This window comes from Ascaphus truei, chromosome 7 (genome assembly GCF_040206685.1).
Source record: "Ascaphus truei isolate aAscTru1 chromosome 7, aAscTru1.hap1, whole genome shotgun sequence".
Lineage (NCBI taxonomy): Eukaryota > Metazoa > Chordata > Amphibia > Anura > Ascaphidae > Ascaphus > Ascaphus truei.
Window position 1 is genome coordinate 23207129 of NC_134489.1, and position 15499 is coordinate 23222627.

The following is a 15499-nucleotide window of genomic DNA, read 5'->3' on the forward strand; positions in this document are numbered from 1 at the left end:
CGAGGCTAGTGAGGCGAGGGGAGGCTAGTGAGGAGAGGGGAGGGATGTGAGGCTAGTGAGGAGAGGGGAGGCAGGGAGGTATGTGAGGCTAGTGAGGAGAGGGGGTATCTAGTGGGGAGGAATGGAAGACTAATAGTGAGAAGAGGGGGAGGCTAGTGAGAGGGGATTCAGGGAGGGATAGTGAGGGCAGGGGGAGGCTTGTGTGGAGAGGGTGGGAGGCTAGTGGTAGCACCCTGCTGCCTGATCACAGCCTGACTATATACTGTACATGGAGCAGTAAGTGTGTGCTTAGCTGGAGCTGATACATTGAGACCTTGCTAGAATTGTTAGATGTTGCTCAGGAATGTGCTCGGATAAATAGAGGAACTGGATAAATTGTGTGTGCGAAACAGGCTCACCCCATGTACTGTATGTTACATGCTATGGTAATTACATACATGTGACGGGACATCATAATCTTGATATATGTAACACAAAGGTAATTACATCACTGTTTATTTATTGTTTTTAATTTTATCCATGTATCTACTGAATAATTTAGTGAGCTACTTAGTGTATACACAAGACAATACAGACATACAATCATAGACACTAGGAATAAAAGGCAGGCAGCAATCACTGAACCAAAGAGCTTACAATCTAAGTGACATGGTGGGAAACATACAGAGAGGTGTATTAATGGTCAACAGAGAAGGTTTCTTAACCCCTTTGCTGCTGGAGCAATAAAACGATAAACTCCAGTTGTGCAGTTATTAGTGATTTGCTGGCAACAGGCGTGTGCCAGGAGATGACGTCACACATGTGAGTATTGAAGGAGCTCATTTAATATCACCTGTGTGCAAAATGACAGGCGGGTGTGAAAGCGGAGCATCCATTAACCAATTCAATGCCAGGGCAATGCAGCTCCCCTGGGTAGCGAAGGGGTTATCGGGTGTGTGTGGTATATATAACATACTGTACATACCCCCAGTGTTTCCCGGTGTTATCTCTCCCGGAGGTAGGAAAATCAGGACTGGATGTGAGGAATACGGACCGGATTGGGTGTGCAGAGAATGGGACACGGGTAGCTGCACCAAGACAGGAGTGCTGAACTCCAGTCCGCAAGGGCCACCAACAGGTCAGGTTTTCAGGATATCCCTGCTTCATGACAGGTGGATCAATCAGTGGCTCAGTCTGAGCTGCTGATTGAGCCACCTGTGCTGAAGCAGGGATTTCCTGAAAACCTGACCTGTTGGTGACCCTTGAGAACTGGAGTTGGCCACCCCTGATCTAACCTCTGTTAGACTACTTAACGTGACGTTTTACAGTTAATATTTATAGTAACACTGTATTCACAAAGGTCAATAATGTAACGTGAAACCATGTTTTCTCCCGTAAGGAGCGTAGCGTGAACTATAACCGGCGTCAGTGATACCGAGATACCAATAATATGCAAATGAGGCGTTATCATATATTCTTCTACTCACTTAAAGCTGCAGTTCAGTTCAGTCAATATCCTGCATGTGTGGGTTTTTTTAATAAATCAGTTCTGTAGTAAGAAAAAATACTTTTAGCATTTTCTGTTTGTAAAAAAACAACTTTGAAAGACCAATTTTCTTGTATTCTATTTTAACAATCATTTACTAAGGCACTGCCCCTTCACTGCCCCTTCAAGCCCTGGCACACCCCTTTGTCAGCCCTGCCCTCCCCCTAGCATGTCAGTGCAGGAGTGCTCATGAATATTCAGGAGCTTCCACTGAGAGAAAGAAGCAGAAGAAAAACAGATCCCTTCACTAATTATGTCACCAAATTTTGCCTATCAATACATGGAGAACGAATTGACCTGCAGCTATACAGTTCTTTAGGTAATTAGAGATTGCACACATGAAACTATTGAAGTAAAAAAATAAAAAAATTAAAAAAAAAGACTGAACTGCAGTTTTAAGTCTGTTTAAGGGTGCAATCCATGCTCCTCCTTTATTTTGACTTAGGTGGGAAGAAGGGGGTCCTGGAATTGAACCACAGTCCTGAGGACCCCCTGGATCATGAGGTACATGCTTACCACCCATGTAAAAAAGGGGGTCGCAGAAACGAGCTCCATGAAATGTTAGCGTTACTCGCATCTAGACCCTGAAATAGGGCTTTTGCGGGGTCTGGATGGTTGTGTCACCACCGTTAGGTATGATTTGGTACGCCAATTCTTGGAGTCAGGAAGGAATTAATTTTTCCCCTTAATGGGGTTTTTTGTTTGCCTTCCTCTGGATCAATAAGTAAGTATAGATATAGAATAAAGTATCTGTTGTCTAAATTTAGCAGAGGTTGAACTTGATGGACGTACGTCTTTTTTCAACCTCATCTACTATGTAACTATGTAACTATGATTTAAATATGTCCTTGTGCGTTTTGCCTTCTCTTCTCTCTATCTCTATTCCAGCTAAAGTCCTATTTCAAGGTCTGGATAGGAGTAACGCCAAGACATACACAGCGGAACGTTATTGGAAGAGAAAAGAACGGTATCCTACAATAATAATGTGATAACTTTATTTCATAATTCATTTTCTCCCAATGGGATTGAACACACACTTGTTTTTCACACAGTAATTTTTACAGAGACTGTCTCTTCCCCATAGACGCCCTCCTACTGTCTCTGTACGTTCTTCCTACCAACACAATTAGATTGTAAGCTCTTCGGAGCAGGGACTCCTCTTCCTAAATGTTACTTGTATGTCTGAAGCACTTCTACCCTTTGTGTCATTAATATTATTTGTTATTTATATGATTGTCACGTATTACTGCTGTGAAGCGCTATGTACATTAATGGCGCTATATAAATAAAGACATACAATACATAGAGCTTACAATCTATGATTTAGGGGCCTGAGGCACAGGGAGATAAAGTGACTTGCCCAAAACCACAAGGAGCTGACACCGGGAATTGATCCAGAGCCCTCCTGATTCAAACTCAGTGTCATTGTTACCAGATTCAGGGACTTTACCCCCTGAGCCCCTCCTTATCATGATGTTACCCCCCCCCCCCCCCCCTCCCAAGCTAATGAGATGAGCAGTACAGATGTTGATTTTGCATATAATTGGCTTTGGGAATATTTTATTAACTCTGGGAATATAAAGTCCGATCCTATTTTAGGGAACGTCCCGTTATGTCCAATGGTTTAACAGGGCTTTGTGCATCCCCCTATGGACTAGACTAGAGCTGACCCCCTGCACAAACTCTAGCTTGTCCAACTACAGGTCGGGTCAGAGGTCACAGCAGAGTATCCCATTGTTAATTGTTTCCTAGGAAAGAGATCTGCAGAACATTGCTCCTGTAACCCTTTGCCTGCCAGAGACCAGCAGCCTCTGTTGTGAATCACTTTAACCCCTTCCCTGCCAGAGATCAATGCAGAGCATTGCTCCGTCTACCCTTCACTAGTAGGCAGAACTGCAGATCATTGCGCCACTAACATCGCTCTGCAATGCGCCTCCGGAGAGGGGGATTTAGACTGACACTGTGGTTTGTTTTCAGTGCCTGGAGTCCATACAAAGCTCCCTTATATTCCGATGTCAGACTGTACACACTGCTGGTGCTGCCCACTGATCCCGGGGGTAACACACGAGTCAGCCTGAGAACATGATCTGTAACTGGGCTTTAACAAGTTGCTGAAAAGTCCCAAATGATGATAATTCAATAAGGCACTACAGGGGTCGGGTTACCATCTGATAAGGCCGCCCCGGGGACTTAATCAGAGAAAGTTTTTTCTGTATTATCCTTTTTGGACTCACAGAAACCAGTTTGTGGGCAGATTTGTATATAATTTGGGGATTAGAACCCCCCGCCCCCCTCCCCCCGTGGCTGTAATCAGGGGTAGGGGGACTCACTTTCGTTCAATTTAATGTATTTTTAAAACCAAGATGCTATTAATCGTTTTAGGCGCTGAGAGGGTTGCTGACTCCAATGGCACTGTGACAGGAGGGACCTCTGTCTATCACTCTCACTGCAAAGTGACACCGACACAAGGGACTTGGGGACCCTGGTATCTGCCCCCCCACTTCAACCTGGCACAGACAGAAAGAACCCATTTACCCTAGAATCTGTCACTAACACTGCAGGGTGACTTAATGACAGAGATAGGAGAGACCTGTGGCCCAAGGTGACACAGTGACACACACAGGAGGGACCTATGAGCTACGGAGCTTGTCATCTGACCACAGGGTGACACAGTGACACAGAAAGAAGGGGCCTGCAGCCAATGGAGCCTGTCTGCCTTACCACGGGGTGACACAGTGACACAGAAAGAAGGGGCCTGCAGCCAATGGAGCCTGTCTGCCTTACCACAGGGTGACACAGTGACACAGAAAGAAGGGGCCTGCAGCCAATGGAGCCTGTCTGCCTTACCACAGGGTGACACAGTGACACAGAAAGAAGGGGCCTGCAGCCAATGGAGCCTGTCTGCCTTACCACAGGGTGACACAGTGACACAGAAAGAAGGGGCCTGCAGCCAATGGAGCCTGTCTGCCTTACCACAGGGTGACACAGTGACACAGAAAGAAGGGGCCTGCAGCCAATGGAGCCTGTCTGCCTTACCACAGGGTGACACAGTGACACAGAAAGAAGGGGCCTGCAGCCAATGGAGCCTGTCTGCTTTACCACGGGGTGACACAGTGACACAGAAAGAAGGGGCCTGCAGCCAATGGAGCCTGTCTGCCTTACCACAGGGTGACACAGTGACACAGAAAGAAGGGGCCTGCAGCCAACGGAGCCTGTCTGCCTTACCACAGGGTGACACAGTGACACAGAAAGAAGGGGCCTGCAGCCAATGGAGCCTGTCTGCCTTACCACGGGGTGACACAGACAGAATGGACCTTTGACCCATGGAGCCTTTCCTCTCACTGTAGGACGGTTACTTACTATCCCATGGATATCACAGAGTGACATGGTCCTAGTCTCTTGTCTGGTGACAGGATATAGATACAGCAGCTGTCAGTCCACTGGGATAACTGAGTTGAAAGGTTTTATGTAACATCAGTGAAGACGCCATCGCCTGAAATCAAAGGGTTTTTATTGGCTGGACCTCGGTGGGAGATGGCAGGGAATGTCCCGTCTTCATCGCAGGACAGAATAACCCCGGGGCCCTCCCTCTTCATGGCCCATTCTGCTGCATTCATGGCCCTGCCCAAAGCTGTCCCTTGTCAGGTTGACTCCCCGGGTTTATTGCCCCTCTATAAATCACATCATTACTGCACTTTCTAATCACAGATATCTTGGGAAGAATGGCCTGCACACACCAATTGTTATTTATTATCAAACCAAAAGGGGCCTTTATCTGGGCAAACAACTAATAAATATCCCCTTCATTTACAGAGAGAAGAGGCACATTTCTACATGGATCCCATTATGTTACACTGAGTTCTATTTGCAGACCTGTATCGGTTGTGATACTTTTTGATAGATCACCATGCGAGTTCCTCATAAATAACATTTGAGTGTATAGAGCTTTCTAAACTTCCCGTCTCTTCTTCATGTGTACAGGGCTTTCCAAACCTCATAGGTCTCTTCTTCATGTGTACAGAGCTTTCCAAATCTCTCAGGTCTCTTCTTCACTTGTACAGAGCTTTCCAAATCTCACAGTTCTCTTCTTCATGTGTACAGAGCTTTCCAAACCTCACAGGTCTCTTCTTCATGTGTACAGATCTTTCCAAACCTCACAGGTCTCTTATTCACGTTTACAGAGCTTTCCAAACCTCACAGGTCTCTTCTTCATGTGTACAGAGCTTTCCAAACCTCACAGGTCTCTTATTCACGTTTACAGAGCTTTCCAAGCCTCACAGGTCTCTTCTTCATGTGTACAGAGCTTTCCAAACCTCACAGGTCTCTTCTTCACGTGTAGAGAGCTGTTCTTTGGCACTCCAGATCACATGCGCTATTTAAGTCTAATCTTGGGAAAGTTTACATCTCATGTAAATCAAGGATGGGCTGTTTGTAAATAATTTGGAAGGGAGTCTTAAGAAAACAAAACACTGACATACCCCCTGCTCTATCTCATCTTTATTTTATTTACACTGGGATTTGTGTAGGCGGAGGGGAGAGGGGGTCATTAACCCATTCTGTGCCAAGGGTCCCTACCTTTCCTGTCCCCCCGGGCACTGCACAGTGTTTATTTATATGGGGTGGGATGTTATGAGGTGGAGGAGAAGGGGGAGGGGACAGGACAGGACATGGTACCCAGCAGGACGAGATGCTGGAGAAGTTGGCAACCCTACAATTATCCCATAGTTGTCCTCGCCTCCTGTGAGGCCGTCTCTAGGCATAACCCAAGCAAATGCAATATTATTTATATTCTCCCCTTTTCAAATACGCTGTTGTTTTACTTGGCTTTGGTATGTAGTCATTTTTAAAGAAAAAAAATCTAATAAGAAGACGAATCTCAAATAGCATTTTAACTTCTCAGTAGTAGAAGGATCTGCAATTCTCTCTCTCTCTCTCTCTCTCTCTCTCCTCTCTCTCTCTCTCTCTCTCTCTCTCTCTCTCTCTCTCTCTCTCTCTCTCTCTCTCTCTCTCTCTCTCTCTCTCTCTCTCTCTCTCTCTCTCTCTCTCTCAGCTCCGCACATGCAGCCGTGGGCCTACAAGTCCCAGGATCCTCTGGGGGTAGCATATACCACATGGTGGTAGCCCAACCAATAGTAGTCGCACAGGCACCCGCGATAACCCCGCAAGTCAGTCGTACGACGGGCAGCAGGATAGCAGGTAGTCTCCAGAGAGCAGTGCCCCAGGACAAGGCCTAGGCTTGCCCCTGAGGCCCCAGCTAGGCCCTGAGCCACCCCAGCGGAGTGTTGCAGGGAAGGCCCCAGATAGGGGCTCTTCCCCTTAGTGCATAGTAGTGCTGTTGCCCCGGTGACCGGACGGCCACGCGGTGCCCTGCGGCCTGGGGCCAGGTCACAGGATTCATAGACATTCCGGTGAGACCCTAATGCTGGAGCTCACCTCGTGAGGAGGATCAGGACCCTAAGGAGTGAGGGGATTGGTGTCGGAGGCTCCGCGTCGTGGTACCTGACTGTTCCTTATCCAACAGCTGCACCTGGGTACAGGAGTGCCCAGGAAGTTATACACGTGCGCCAATGGTTCTCAGGGGTAGCGCTACCTCACACTTTGGGTGGGTTTGCTTGTGCGGACATCGGGTTTTCAGTGCCCAGGGCACCCTCAGTACTTTGGGGGTAATCACTCATGTTATTGTATTGTTGTATTGTACTGTGTGCGTGATTTATGGTTATAGTGTGTACAGTAAAGAAGTTATATTATATTCAGTTGTATAGTGTTTATTGAGTCCTGTGAGGGGTTATCCCACCAATGCTGGGATCCCTCATAGGTGGAGGCGCTGCGCGCAAGGAGAAAGAGTTCACCCCAGGCTCCCAGAGGCAGAGGCTTAGGCCTCCTGTGAGCAAACAGGTACAGCAGCACGTGTAGTTTCCCTTAGGCGCAGGGAAATGGGGCTACATATATATCAGGGGTAGGCTCACCATGAATATGGAAAAAATGTATTTTATTGGCCAAAAGTTATATCAAGGCTCCATAGAGTAGCCGAAACATTGGGACAATAAAATACATTTATTTTTCCATATTTATAGTGTACTTTTCTTATTTTTTGTACTGTAACCTTATAGGTTCTCTGATAACAGCACCCCCTCCAGTAGTGGGGTCTGTACTAGCTAACTGTGTGCCCCAATCCCTTCATAATATTTATTTATGTATATTTATATGTTTTCCCAGCACTAAAGAGGTGAAGGGGTGGTATGTGATATATTACACCCCATGCCCAGTCTCTGCAGTTGGCATTTACCCCCCATACAAACCAAGGACCTTTCATGTTCAGCCAAAATCCTGGTTGTTTTTTTTTTTTTGTCCCAAAAAACTATTTTCCGTTATTAAGTTGTACTATATAGGATGGGGTCCAGATTGGGAAAGAAATAATGTAGAGGAGGCGGGAGGAGACAAGAACAATTACACTGAAGTATATAATGAGTAAGTCATTCAATAAGATCAAACGAGGTTCCTAATACAAATCTATCAACAAGTCACAGACGTTCTGCCAACATTCTAATACATAACAGGAGGGACTGGGGGTGGCCTAAGGAACACTGCTTCCTAATCCAGAAACCTCAAGCGGAAGTGAAGGAAACTCCTGAAGACCAAGGAGGTTTTTTTTATTATCAAGGTTTCCCAGAGTACAAACACTAGGGGCAAAGAACTGCACTAATGTATTTTTTGATGGGATCTTTTTAAAGATTTTCTTTTCCCCTAGTTTTGCACCTGGGAAAAATTAATGAACAGCCCTCAAATGTAAGCAGCTCGGGGACGCTACGAGACTAAGTCATTACCTAATATACACAGTAGGGTATATATTAGCATTCAATTAACCCCCTGTACGTGGGCAGTGCCGGCAAAATACCCCATACTTTCATTTATAAACATGCCGTTTCTCATTTGAATCCTGTGTTAAGAAGGCTTCTGGTTTTTATAATGGAGATCTTATAAACGTTACCTTTGTAATATGTTTTATTATATAGGATGCAAATAAGGCGTCTTTCCCCTCCCCAAACCCCAGTACATGCAGGCGCATTGCTCCACAGGCTTATCAGGCAGTAGAGGGAAATCATGGCAGCTTTGTAGCCCATTCAGACCCTTCCAGAGGTCATAGGGTTAAATCCATATCCCAGGGTTCATGTGGCTGCTCTTTATGATTTAATGCTCCTCCATAAAACTCAATGTTACAGTTCCTAGACCTGTCCTCAGCACGTCTCCAAGACATTACAGCCTCTTGCTGGGCCGAGTTGTAAAAATCTGCATATAAATGTCCAGCATCCTCTCTGCTTCCTACACCTCCAATAGGGCAGCAGCCCCATGCCACATACTAACAACCCTAACCCCTTCCCAGAACTCCCCATCATCTCATAACACTGTCAGCTGCATGCGGGCACGCTGCCGTTTCAAACAACGTTTGCACTTTATTCACGGACTGCCATTTTTGTAACAGAACCCGCAACTACGTGTGAATCGAGGGGCTTGTAGAGAAGGGTACGGGGGTTTTGGGAAAAGTTGCCAAATGGTTTTCCCAGAGCAATCCCAGTGTGCAAAAGTCTGTAGAGAATCAGGAATTACTGTAGACAGCAGAAAAGGAGGGAAGTCACCCAAAAAATGTTTTTCTTACACACAAGGAATGTCTGGTTACATTTGTAGAACAGACCCCTACTCTACCCGTACCTATAATATGTAGCACTGTTTCCCCACCCCCCCCCCACCCCCCAATGGGAGAAAACACAGCATATGCTACTTGGTGTGTAGTGCAATACCTGTTAGGATCAGGAGAGCTGAGCTGATCTGTGATGTAGTGGAGATCAGGACTGGCTTAGATTCGTTCTCTGGGTGTTCAGCGCCTCCAGCTGTAGTGGGTTCCATGGTGTCCAGAAGTCAGTCCCCACTACTGCATACTCTCCCTCCTGCCCATGGACTGATACTTAGACAGGAGTGTCATAACAAGGGTCTTTATTGTATGGCAGGCATCCACTGCAGATCTTCCCTACAGCGATGCAGAGTCTCAGAGGTCCCAGACATCTGGATGGTGAGGGCCCCTGGTTTTACAGGGCCTATGTGGCTGAATCCGATGTTGCCTCAGCCAAAGGCTGAGGGTGAGCACGCTCATCTCGCCATGGGAGAGACTGACAGCTCTCTGCTTCCTCTCTCTTCCAGAGCAGGAACAGGACTCTCACTAACTTGGTCACACCCTCCTAGGAGGATCAAGAAGGGGCGGGCTCGTGGTCTATGCCTATCCCTGATAGGCTTACACAGGCCACGAGTCACTACCTTACTTCTATCACTCTTATGAGGGGCATGAGGGGGGTCAAGAGCCCATTGATTTAACCTGTTATGCCTGCAGCTAACAGGCCTTACATAACAAGGATAACAGGGTGGGGAAAGACAGGCAGAAAAGACATACCCTGTTACAAATATATTTGTGGATATGGCATCTTTTGTTTTGGGACACCCCCTTGCACATGTAAATGTAAGGAATATAAATACATTTGGGGCTGGAAACGCTGCTTAAAGTAAATGTGCTGAAGGAGTTATTAATAATGTCATTGAACAAGAATCACATTCCTGCCCGACCCCCCTTCTGCTTGTCAGCTCCTTAAGTTCAGCTGCAGGCATTGGTTCCACATACACACACTGTGCCTGTGTAACATGCAACAATGTTGCATTTCTTGCCTCTGAGCACGTAATCAGTGAACTGCTACTGCAGCTTCTCCAGTCCTCCCAGTTAATGGACTTTCCCATGTTCTCCCCTGTCTTTTGCTGACAGTTAGTGCAGTCCCACTCAACCTTTAGTGTGACCCCTGCCCCTCACTTCCTTTTCCACCCTAGATTACAGTGAGTACAGACCTGTCTGCATCCACCCCTGGTAAGGCCTTTCTCTCTTACCATAGTCTAACCCCATAGAAGCATCCCACATAGAGAAGCACTCTCTGCCTACACTACACCTACAAGTTCCTGTGTTTTCTGATCCAGCAATAAAATTAAGAAAGACATTAAGGACTTGTCATGCTTTGGAAGAGGGAGGACATGAGTTGAGCTTACTGGAATCATTCATACATCATTCGTGACCCTGGTTCCAGGAAAGTAAGAGAGAGACCGTGTATTAGAGGTCTACGCAGAAGCTATCACTCACAGCCTTCATGCTACAAAAGTGCAGCTCTACACAGCTATACAGCAAACTGCTACAGCTTTCTGCAAAACAAGCAGCAGTTTAAACAGAACAGTGAAAAGATAATTGTGTGCCTTACAGACACTTACAGGAGCTGCTACTCCAGACTCCATTATACAGAGTGGCCTCTACAGCAGTACAAGCAAGCAGCTTACACAGCTATACAGAGCAACCTCTACACCACACAAAGGAAGCACCAAGTAGCTCAAAACTGCAAGCAGCCCGCTGCTTACACAGCTAACAGAGCAGCCTCTGCAACTGCACAGCAGCCTTGCAACAAACAGTGCTTCTCTCACAATACCTAACTGCCTTTTTCTCTGTCTGAGTTCACCCGCTGCTCAGCCCCACAGTGAGGAGCCTACGGACACCTGTGAGTACAGCTACCCCTACGCTGCACGCTGCAGGACACCGCTCGGTATCATCTGAGACAGACGCCCATCGCTGACAAGGTAAAAGACCGCACGCCACACGCACTGGCAAAAGGCCTACACACACCTACAGCATGGCAGAACTCAGAGCCTCACCAGACATCACGCAGGAAAGCGATCTCTCAGACACAGAGACCGCTGCGCAACTGCAACAGGCGCAGGCAGGAGCAAGGCCTAAACGGACAGTCACACTGACACAAAAGGCCCGCGAAAAATACGAGACTGACATTGAAGCGCACCGCGCTAAATTAGAGTTGGCCTGGAACACTACCACACTTGGGATACGCAATGTCGCCGCCGCTGGCAATTCCGTACAACAGCTCGAGCAGGCAATAACTCAATTAAAGATAGATCACTTATGCTACCAAGAGCTATCAGAGGCATATGTCACTTACCTGGCCAGGGCTAACACCGGCGAAAGCCTGCATGAAAGGGACTTACAGCATAACCTTGACTTGACACGTGACAGCCGCGTGCGAACCTCTATCACGGAAGCCGAAAGTAAGAGGAAAGACCTTTTGCTGGAAACTGCATCGCAGCGCTCAAGCACATCCAGACACTCATCAAGGTCAGCAAGATCAGTGCAATCTCACGCGTCTAGCGCAAGCGCGAGCGCTACCAAGGCGCGAGCCACCGCGGAGGCCGCACGTGCCAGGGCCGAATATGGTCGGAGAGAGGCAGCCGTAAGGGCAGAAAAGGCGCGCATAGAAGAGGAGGAGCAGGTCGCCGCCTCCGCCGCCAATGCCGCCGCCACTGCTACCACCGCCGCTGCCAATGCGCGTAGAAAGGCCGAATTAGACGCGGATCTAGAGGCTCTAAGCAAAGAAGAGGACGCCGCTGCCGCCATAGCCCAAGCCGAAGTCCTAGAAGCAGCTGCGAGACAGGACGGCGGAGAGCTACCGTACAGACGGATAGCCTCAGAGGATCCAGCCCAACGCACTGAAGACTACGTAAGGAGCCTCTTCAGTGTAAACACCAGCGCACCATCTCAACACGGAGGGAGTGACACCACAGACAACGAAGACTCGCTAGGACCACGAGGAGAAGACGCTGCTCCGTCAATGGCACACGCTGCCTGGGATAGCCACAGCCGCAACAGTGATCCACACGCCAGAGCGCACACGGATGCACCACAACAGGCTCGTAATCCAGGTACACCCACGCGGGAGAAAACAGCCCCTCACACTGGCCAGCAGCCATCACGCGTCCACGCCAAGGAAGAGGTGACCGCACAGACCGTCCCAGCAACTACCTCAGAACGGGGCAAACGCGCCGATGTCTCAGGTCTGACAGACATAGCCAAGTACATGATCCGGCGCGACTTGGTGCACGCAGGACTCATCAGCTTCGACGACCGCCCTGAGAACTACCGGACGTGGAAGTTCACGTTCAAAGACGCAATCGACAGCTTGGACTTCTCAGCAAGGGAAGAGCTCAACCTGTTAGTTAAGTTCCTGGGGAACGTATCCAGGGAGCAAGCGCAGAGACTTCGGACGGCAAACGCACATCAACCCCAAGTAGGTCTGGACCTAGTGTGGGAAAGGCTAGAAGAGACCTATGGCAGCCCTCAAGCAGTCGAGGATTCACTCTTCAAAAGAATCGAGAGCTTCCCAAAGATCACGAATAAAGACTACTCGAAGTTACGAGATCTTGGAGACCTGCTGCAAGAACTGGAGTTCGCAAGGAAAGACCATTCCTTAATAGGTCTCAATGCCCTAGATTCAGCTCGTGGAGTGAGACCCATCCTGGAGAAGCTACCCTTCAACCTCCAAGAAAGGTGGCTTTCACAAGGTTCCAAATACAAAAGGGAGAAGCAGGTTGTCTTCCCCCCATTCTCATTCTTCGTGAGCTTCATCCGTGAAGCGGCAAGGACAAGGAACGATCCCAGTTTCATCTTAGGTGCGCAAACCACATACAGTGCGAGCAGCCTGAAGAACGAGAGACCAGCGACGAGATATGGTAACCCCCAAACACCCGTCTCGGCCCACAGGACGGACGTGCCTCCCACGACCCAAACTACTCCCGATCAGTCGGTCGCCGGAGACAAGGAACCAAGGGACCCAAACAGGGAATGTCCCATACACAAGAAGCCACACCCACTCAACAAGTGCTTTGGGTTAAGGATGAAGTCCCTAGAGGAACGCAAGAGGTTACTTGGAGAATTCGGAGTTTGCTTCAAGTGCTGCGGTTCCACGACTCACCTAGCCAGGGACTGCAAGGAAGAGATCAAATGCACAGTGTGCGAGAGTGACAAGCACGTGACAGCGTTACACCCAGAGGCGATGACACTCCACCAACTCAAGAACCCATCCTCCATAGCGGAGCATGGAGGGGAGAAAGAAGAAGGAGAGTCAACATCCGTCACATCTCAGCGCACTGAAGTTTGCGGAAAAGAAGGTGACAAAATGTCCTGCTCCAAAATATGCCTTCTCGCAGTGCACCCCCAGGGACAACCTGAGAAGGCTATTCGGATGTACGTAATCCTCGACGACCAGAGCAACCGATCACTGGTCAGGTCAGAGTTCTTCGACATGTTTAACATACAAGATGGTGCTTCTCCTTACACTCTCAGAACGTGCGCAGGGCAAATGGAGACCACAGGGAGAAGAGTGAATGGCTACACCATATGTTCAATAGACGGCAAAGTGAACATGCCCCTTCCCACACTCATCGAGTGCAACCACATGGCCACAAACAGGGACGAGATACCCACACCAGACGTGGCACTCCATTACCCCCACCTCAAAGGAATAGCCAACCACATCCGGCCGGTGGAACAAGACGCCAAGATCCTGCTGCTGCTCGGTAGGGACATCATGAGGGTACATAAAGTCCGTAAACAGCACAACGGACCCCACAACGCGCCATACGCCCAAAGACTCGACCTAGGATGGGTGATAGTGGGCAACTCGTGCACTAACAAAAAGCACGGGCAAGACTACGTCGATGCCCGCAGAACGGAGGTGACAGAATGTGGACACACATCTCTCTCTGAACCATGTCTTGGCCATCTCCAAGTGACCGAAGGGCCAAGTGAAGAGGAAAGACAAGGTCATACCCCTGAGACCAACAAAGACATCCTCACGCCGATGGGATGCGACAATGGCTTAGGATGCTCAGCAGTCCAGACAGCCAAGGATGATGAGTTGACTCCACCGAAGGAAGAGAGTAACCTCCCAAAGGTGACCAACAAAGGGATCGTCCTAAAAACAACAAACAATCAGACAATACTCCCGCGAGCAAGGGCACAATTAAGACGTACAGTTGTTCCTCTCCACAGAGTATCAAGCAACAGAGCAACCAATTGCCACGGCTGGCATAGCCGCAAAAGATTGCGCCCCACAGGCGAAGCCACAGTGTCAAAAGGACTGTTCGTTCAAACACGTAAAAGGGGACAGTTGCAGAGATATTTCCCAAAAGGATTTACAAGGACAAAAGAGACTGTTCTTCGTCATGTCCAGGGAGAAAACAACCTCCCGATGGCAGTCAACAAAGAAACACAAAAGCGTTTCACCAAACTACGCGGAGATGTTCTCGTGCAAGAGAAATGTACCGATGAACTACGGTGCACAGCGTTCCAGACAACAAGGAACGATGACAAACAAACACCATCGAGGGAAGATAGAGGATTCCCGAGGTTAACTGTCAAGGAGCTCTCTAAAGACGGACTAAGCAGTCGGGTGACTCCGCTACCATTCCGTTCACCAAGGAGGTGCTTCCCAAACAATGGAGAACATGCCATCTCTAGGTTCACCTCGCACCTCTGCGGCCCACAAAGGGAACCAGAGACCAAAAACAACTTTGTGGTCTTCATCCAGAAGATATTCTTTACCGGCCACGCAAAGCCAGCACCTCTAATGGAGGAAGGCGAAGAATGTCGGTACCTCCAATCACCTGGGGCCTACCACCCTCAGGAACCCGATCAAATCCGGGTAATGTTCAACCCCAGCGCTCAGCTTCAGGGAGTCTCCCTGAACGACGCCCCCTTTATTGGATTACATTCGACAACCAGTTTTCCAGGGACAGTAATCCGCTCCCACAAGGAGCCAAAAGCCCTCTCCTTCTGCCAAACGCCAGGTGATAGAGCAACAGGCTGCCACGGTTGGTATACCTACAAGGGGATACACTCTGTGGGTGAAACTACAGAGACAAAAGGACTGCTCTCTTACAAGACTAAAAGGAAACAGTGCCAGAGACTTTTACACAAAGACATTGTGATGCAACCAGCAAACCTGGAGCTGTGCATCCACCCTGCATCCTTTGCCAAAGAACCTTGGCCAAGGGACCTTGATACCAGTGATACTGGCCGGTGTCACATCGCTATGTGGACATGGACTCTTG